The sequence below is a fragment of the Myripristis murdjan genome, chromosome 16 (assembly GCF_902150065.1).
Source record: "Myripristis murdjan chromosome 16, fMyrMur1.1, whole genome shotgun sequence".
Taxonomy (NCBI): Eukaryota; Metazoa; Chordata; class Actinopteri; order Holocentriformes; family Holocentridae; genus Myripristis; species Myripristis murdjan.
The window spans coordinates 19588336-19596939 of NC_043995.1; the positions used below are offsets into that span (position 1 = coordinate 19588336).

At 42.8% G+C, this 8604-nt stretch overlaps 1 pseudogene; it reads right to left on the reverse strand.

Moving 5' to 3' along the window:
* Window positions 1–3441: 3441 nt before the first annotated feature.
* Window positions 3442–5156, reverse strand: LOC115373631 (uncharacterized; annotated as a pseudogene).
* Window positions 5157–8604: the final 3448 nt, after the last annotated feature.

Consider the following 8604-nt stretch of genomic DNA (forward strand, 5'->3'; position numbering starts at 1 on the left):
GCTTCATGGCATGGGTTTCCATGGCCAAGGTTGGCCTTGGCCCCTTAGTTCCAGTGAAGGGAAATGTTAATGCTTCAGCTCACCAAGACATTTTGGACAATTCTCTGCTTCCAATTTTGTCGAAACAATTTGGGGAAGGCCCTTTTCTGTTCCAGCATGACTGTGCCCCAGTGCACAAAGCAAGCTCCATAAAGGCATGGTTGGATGAGTATGGTGTGGAAGAACCTGACTAGCCCACACAGAGCCCTGACCTCAACCCCATCCAACACCTTTGGGATGAGCTAGAATGGACCTCACAAATACTGTTCTCGATGGGCAACAATTCCCACAGACACACTTCAAAATCGTGTATAAAGCCTTCCCAGAAGAGCAGGAGCTTTTATCCCTGCAAAAGGTGGACCAACTCCAAATTAATGCCTATGAGAAAAGCTCCTATAGGTGTAGTATATAGGTGGCCCAGTACTTTTGTTCAGATAGTGTATGAAAAAATTATGTCATAAAATTATAATGTAAAATATTTTTCATGTAACTACACAAAATAATTGTTCACTGCCTCTATGTATGTGCATCTGTTAACATACTACATGCACATGAGGTTTTTAACTGTACTGTACTGTGTGCATGTATTTCCTCACAACGAGATAATTACACAGTGGTAAGGATTAAGAGGTAGAACAAGAAAACTATACGGAAGCATAGCCAAGTGTTGTGTTCACTGGGCAGCTATCAAATAATCTGCCCAGTAAATACAGTGCAGATATAAGGTATCAGGCAATTTGCACATCTGATGCATAACATACATGGCTGAAACTTGGCTTGTTAGTACCCTTTGATGTGCAGAATGTGTCCTGTGTTTATCTTGGTTTTGGAAATGTACTGCATATTCGTTAGTAGCAGAGAATTCATAGAAATCAACAGAAGATATGCTTTTTTTTTTTTTTTTTTTTGTAGAAATCACTGCACATCTAGCATGAATTAGATATCATTACTGTGGAATGAAACCGGCATGGTGACAGCAATGGGCTGATGGAACCTTTTAGTTCCTTGAAAAATAATCCCTGGGACTAAAAGTTCTGGGCACTTCTGATGGAAACACAGCTTAAGTGAGCCTTTAATTAAACAGAGAAGACACACCAGGAATGCGTTTGCCCTGTTTACAAGGTAAACAAGTGAACTCTTACAGCTGACCAGTTACCCATTTGGCTGTTGCACATGCACACACACGGCGGCTATAACAGATACCTGGAGATGAAAGAAAGGCAGTTATTCATAATATTTAAATCTACAATGAAATCTTTTTTTTTTCTCAACGTTACAAATCCTGGGCTAAAACCCAACAGGATAGCTGCATACTGATAGAGATTAGTGAGTGCAACAGTGTACAGGTAATGGAGCTGGGCAGCAGGTGACGATGACTGACAGCTTGGATTTCATCTGAGATCGTCTTACGCTTTTGTTTCTATGCAGAGGCAGGTGAACAAAAACAAGTGTAGAGAAGCAAGGCCAGATTGAAATCAAGCCTAAATACAGAGCCTGTGTCTGCAAATTTTCATAAAGAGATCTTCAGAAAGCAATTCCAAAGGCTCACTCAGCAACGCTGCATCACAAAGTACAGAACCATCTGTAGATTGGTCGCTGGCTATTTTTTAATCTTTTAAACCACTGATACATCAAAGTTAGTGTACATTTGAACCAATGATGCACAATAATACCAGTGGATGTCTATATTGAGATTATCATAAAAACGTGACAAATAAGCATCTGGCAGTCACACAAAGAGTGAGGTAATGAAACTTAGCAAATTTAAGGAAGGAAGGACATAAATAATTATTGCTTCTTGGATCAGTGCAAACCAGGTGCTTGGTCATTGCTGAAGAAACTCCAGTCACAGCTGCTGTTTGACCTGGAATCTGGAATCCCTCCAGAAAACCCATTGTGGCAAGCTAAGACAAAACAACAGTTAGTTAACCTCTTGAAAGCGAGCTTGTCCTGTTTTTGTTCATATGCCACTGGAGGACACCACATACGTAGGCCTTGTAGGTGGTTTTATTGCACCACGGTAACTACACTGTCAAAGATAGATTTCATAATATAGTGTGCATCCAGTCAGCATTTGACTGTAGTATCTAACCACGTCCACATTTTATTGCAAAGGCTTTTGAAACATATAATCTTTTGTCCTGCCCATAAGGTTTGTTGCAGTATGAAAGAGAAACAAACAAACAACAACAGTAATAATAATGATAATAATAATAATAATAATAATAATAATAATAATAACACTTATTATTATTTTTATTATTATTACTTATTGAGGATCTAAAAGCCAGACCTTGTATAAATAAGTCCCCAATGACCCACATTTCCCTTGAAAATCAGATGAACCAGTTTGCTTGTTTGCATTTATAATATGTATCAAATATGTGTGGCTGCCCAGGTGTGGCTGGGTCACTAGCCACCTTGTGTTAAGGTAACTCGGAGTAACTTGAGTTGAGAAATGCCAGAGGTGTGTGCACTTCAGTGGCAATGTGTCTCAGCCAGCACTAATAAAATATGAACAAGTAACAGCCTGTACTGTGAATTTTGGCTGCCAGCTTTGCACAGGCAAAAATACTGTGGCTCCTACTTCAGCTACTTCAGAGTGAACCGGAGAACACTTCCTCCTTTAACCTGGAGTCACAAATCACCTGCAAGAGAGGCTACAGTGGAAGGGATAGACCTCAGGATATGAGCTCATGGGTGGGACGGGGCTGACCTGTGTCACCCCAGATCACACATTACTGTCTGTGTAAACTGAACTTGCACATGCACAAAATAGACAATATCCAGTTTCAAGCTCAGACACCTCATGGTCATGAAAGCTGAAATGGAGCTGAGTTCATTTGTCATTTCATATGGCCCACTCTGTGAACTTCCTGCTCTTGTTTTCCATCCAGAGTTAAAGACAGACTGGACACAAGAGATGGTTTCCCTGCATGAGTAGATTGCACAAATCTATCTATTTCATTATGAATTTGCCCCCCAATCCTTCCCAAATGCCACAGAGGTTTGGGTTTTTGAAATATTAGAGGCAATAGATGTCTGTGAGTGATCCTGGTTGTAGTCAACAGAGTCAAAAAAAAAAAAAAAAAAACATTTATACAAAATGATTTATTTTTCCTTTCACATAACAAAACTTGGCAAAGCAGGAAAAAGTTAGGAAAGCTTTTTTTTTTTTGTAGTGTAATGTTTTTTACACTGCAGTCTATCTCAAACTCCTTCTCCCATTAAATGCATGTTGACATTGCATATCACTGTAAATTTGTTGGTGTTATAGTTGTAATGACACATCTTCCGATGCAAAGCTAGGGCACATCATCAGTGATGTATCCTGAGCTCATTGGGTGTTTCGGGTCTTCCGAACATCAGACACCCTCGCTCAGGCGACCCAGCTGAGGTTGATCAGGCCTCAGCTTGCACCCTAGCTGCACTCAACCACGGATCTGCTCTCTTCATCCAGAGCCATCTAGAGGCTTTCTCTGCCTCTGTGCTACTGCAGATGGCCCTCCTCCTCCTCTCTCCTGTGATGCCGATTGCTATGTATGCTCTGCAGAGAGACTGTCCTGCAAAGCCTCTGCACCCAACCTCCACAGGCAAGCACCTTGCCTTCCAGCCTTGTCTGTGGCAGTCGCTGACTAGGCTGTCATACTTCTCCTTCTTTCGCTCAAAGGCCTCCTCCATGCGCTCTTCCCAAGGCACAGTGAGCTCAAGCATGACGATGGTTTTCGTTGCCTCTGACGCTAGGACGATGTCAGGTCTGAGGGTGGTTTTAGCTACGTGCTGGGGAACTTGAGCTGGCTACCTAAATCCACTGACAGTTGCCAGTCCTGTGCAGTGTTGAGAAGCCCTGGTGTTGCTCTTGAGGTTGTTTTTGGCTTCTCCCCGGCTCTGATGAAGTTGATCTTGTTCTTCACGGGTCTTGACTTCTGACAGCTGGTGATGGCACAACCGATGCTCTCTGCAATGGTCTTGAGCACCTGGTCGTGCCGCCACCGGTATCGGCCTTCCCCCAGAGCTTTTGGGCAGCAACTCAATATGTGTTTGAGGGTTCCCTTCCTCTGGCACAGGGGGCATGCTGATGTATCAGCCAGGCCCCAGCAGTGCAGGTTGGATGGGCTGGGCAGGACATCATAGACGGCCTGGACCAGGAACTTGATGCGGTGTGGCTCTGCCTGCCAGAGGTCAGTCCACGTGATCTTCCTCTCCACAACTTGCTCCCATCTAGTCCAGGCGCCTTGCTGTCTCATCCCCACTGCTCTGCTGGACCGCTCCTCCTCAACGGCTGCTCTCACCTCTTTCTGGACTAGTTGCCTCCACTCTTTCCCCCGAGCCTTGTCAAAACGGGGGGAGGGGGCACTGGTTCCTAGTCCAGCCCTTCCTCTGGCCACTGTTCCCACCAGGACTCCATGTCTTAGCCGTGCCTCTGCCTGCTCCACTGCAGCCTCTGCTCTCCACTTCCTGCCGGTCTTGACTGCCACCCCTGCCCCGGCAACTTTGGGGTCTGTTGACTCACGCAGCTGCAACACCTCCCTTACTCGCAAAACTTTGAACTCCTCCTCGATAGATTTCAAGGGGAGTGTCAGTTTGCAGGTGTTTCCATAAAGGGCGATATTGCTCAAGCTCCTCGGCAGACCTAACCAGCTCCTCAGGTAGCGGCTGACTCTCCTCTCCAGGTCTGAGATGGTGGTGATCGGAAACTCATAAAGGAGCAGTGGCCATAGTATCCTTGGCAGAATCCCGTGTTGGTACACCCACGCCTTGTATTTTCCTGGGAGGCCAGACCTGTCGACATCCTTCAGCCAACCCTCCAGCTCCTCGCAGGTGTTCTTGATGGAAGCTGTGTCCCTGAGACTGCTGTCAAAGAACTTCCCCAAGCTCTTTATCAGCTTCTCAGAGATGGTAGGGATTGGTGTTCCTGCGATGGAAAAGCGGAACTTGTCTGCCACTCTTCCCTTCTTCAAGACCAAGGATCTTGACTTTGTTGGCTTGAATGACATCCTGGCCCATCCCATCAGCCTCTCCAGCCCCCTCAAGACCCATCTGCCTCCCGGCACCGACTCGGTGGTCACTGTCAGGTCATCCATGAAGGCGCGAATGGAGCTGAGTTCATTTGTCATTTCATATGGCCCACTCTGTGAACTTCCTGCTCTTGTTTTCTATCCAGAGTTAAAGACAGACTGGACACAAGAGATGGTTTCCCTGCATGAATAGATTGCACAAATCTATCTATTTCATCATGAATTTGCCCCCCAATCCTTCCCAAATGCCACAGAGGTTTGGGTTTTTGAAATATTAGAGGCAATAGATGTCTGTGAGTGATCCTGGTTGTAGTCAACAGAGTCAAAAAAAAAAAAAAAAAAAAAAAAAAAAAAACATTTATACAAAATGATTTATTTTTCCTTTCACATAACAAAACTTGGCAAAGCAGGAAAAAGTTAGGAAAGCTTTTTTTTTTTTGTAGTGTAATGTTTTTTACACTGCAGTCTATCTCAAACTCCTTCTCCCATTAAATGCATGTTGCCATTGCATATCACTGTAAATTTGTTGGTGTTATACATTTACCTGGGAAATGATGCCATTGGGGGTTTGTGGAGCTGGCATAAAATGTACTGTGGTCACTCTTCACCAAAGAGAGAGAGAGTTTGTCAAATTCAGCCGAGCTATTCCAACCTGTTGTTTTGACTATGGAGAACTTTTTATTTTCCCCATCGTTCCATTTTCTTTTTATCCAGGATTGGGTCACACCAGCAGCAGATTGAATGGGCAGCCTTCCTCACCAATCCCAAGGAAGGCCTGTCCCCCGGCCTGTCCTGGGTCTGCCCAGCAGTCTCCTCCCAGCCGGGTGTGCCTGGAACACCTCCACATGGAGGCGCCTGGGAGCCATCAAAGTCACCTCGACTGGCTAAACTGGCCACATAATACAAATTACTTTCTTAACCACAGAATACAGTGCAAGCAAATGAGAAACAGTACAGCTCTGTCCACTCCCTTAGCTGGAACCAAGCGCCCCCAGCAGTCTTTTCTGCACACTGCAATGAAACCACATTATCAAAAGAGAGGGCAAAAACAGACTGACATAACCATCATAACATACAGGCTTCATGTTTTTAACTAAAAGCTTAGTGTTTTTTTATTATTATTATTATTATTATTATTATTATTAATATATGTATATTGTGAATGTATTTTGTAAAGTGTATTTCAGACTTGTCTGTGAGACTCTTTTTTAATAAATATATCTCAGTTCTGAATCTGATCAGTCATTATTTCCTCAGTTTCTGAGGGAAAACTAAAGGGAGAGGTGTAGAGAAAGAAGAGGAGGGGAGAGTTGTAATTTCCATTGTAAGATGATTAGATAAGCACACACTGTTACAACCTTACAATCTTACACTTATTACGGTCTATGAAAACAATTATTCATTATGAATGTATTTGACATGAAAGGTCTATGCATGTGAGAGAGACTGAGAGGGGGGAGGGAGCATTGGAGAGGGCGCTTAGACAGCCCTATCCTGAACAAACACTGAAGTTGTTGTATTGCACTGCGTAGGTCTCATATTTCCTAATGTCTGGTGGATTTTTTTTACTCCAGTGTTTTATATCGTAGCTAAGTTTCTTCCGCTGTGAACTCATCTGTTCTGGAAGAAGCCCAAACACACTCTGGAACCACTGGGTACGCTCAGACATTTGTGCAGCAGTGTCTGACATTACAGAACTAAATGCTGGTTTGAGAAAATTACAGTACAAACTCCTGCCTTGACAGCAGAACTGATCTTAACATAATCAGATTGAACCATGGATTTTTTTAAGCTTAGCTATGAATGTTTTGCTACATTAATGCTATGCATTATGCTTGGCACAAACCTCTTTTCCAGTCAGCTCTGGTTGACTAAACCTTGGAGTGACTGGCAGTTTTTTTACTTTTATAACAAATTGCAAAGGTGATTTACGTTATGTGTTTTGTGTAAAAGCTATTTGCTATTGATTTTTACTGTAAATAAAGGCAAGACACAGTGTGATAGGATATATATCCTCTGTAGGATATAGGATATTATTTTTCCACATAACCAACCAGCATAATTTCAGTGTGTTTAAACATGTATGTAAAAAAAAAAAAATCTGTGACAATTAACCACACCTATACCAATTTAACAATTAATGCACCACCATCCTATGAAAGGTTGAAAGGTAACAGGGATTTTTCTGTCAGTGTGTGTGTGTGTGTGTGTGTGTGTGTGTGTGTGTGTGTGTGTGTCAGCCCAGTTGATTTGTATGGCTGTAGAAACTTATAAAGCAAATAACAGTAATAAGGATATTAAAAGTTTAAAGTATATTATAAAGAAAGCAAAATAAGTATTTTCACATTATAAAGAAGTTTTTGGGCTTGCCCTTTTTTATGGTGTTTGCGTGTGAGAGGGGACACATAGGTAGATGAACAGAGAGAGAGAGAGTGGTTTACTGCTATGCCTTCACCTCCAAATAAAAGATATCTGTCCAACCCCGACTGTCCAGTTTGCTTCGTCCTCCCTCTAAATCACTCCAACACTGCACAGATGGTGAGTAAAATCAGTTTTAAAATATCCCTTTATGAAGGCATCAAGATCAAGCAAGGTCATACACAACCTGTAATGTAATATTTATGTACTGCTATTTCTTTCTGTCTTCCTTCCTTTCTTTCTTTCTTTTAGAAGACATCTCTATGGATATGTTTAATTAAAATTGGTAAAATGACAATAAAATGGCAGTGATGATGATGATGATGATGATGATGATGACACAGTGGATAGATAATACTAAACGGGGAATGTGCCATGGACTTAGGCAGCTTTCACATTAGGTACCATTGAGTTGTACCATGCCGGAGTATGATTGCCCACCTTCCTCCACTCCCCCACCAGTCAGCTTTCACATGAGTACTGTTGTTCTGTACCTGAGTCCATTATCTACGCACTCTTGATATGAAGAGATAGAGAGAGAGAGAAAGAGAGAGAGTGCATGGTGATCGAGCAATATTGAAAGTGAGTGAAGAGAGGGGGCGGTCCACTTCCATGTTTAGTACAGTATTTTCACACATTATACAGACTGGGCTGGAGTACACGAGAAGGTACTCGAGATCACCTTTAACAAGTGGACATAGTTTTCACACTAATCAAACAAACCAGACTTTGGGATCAAGTGTACTTGGATCGGGGCCCCGGTCCCTCATGAACTGTTAAAGCAGTCAAGCTAGCAGTTAAGCTGAAAGTATGCAGAAAAGAGACAGGGCTAAAATGGTTTGAATTGTCTGAGAAAAATTCAGACTTCTCACACCAACCTACCAGTCTGTTTCCATCTGTGTGCTCAGCCGTCACCATGACTCTGTTGATATTTGGTTTTAAAACGGGTGATCGGATCATGAGTGGACAGCCTGAATACAAGTGTAAATGACTGCAAAGATGCATTGTGATCCCATCACTCAATCCACTTGCCAAAGTGATCTGGGACACATTTGACCACATATCATTTATAGTATACACACTAATGCATCCAAAATCTTAACACTTGTGCTCAGCTGCTCGACACTTG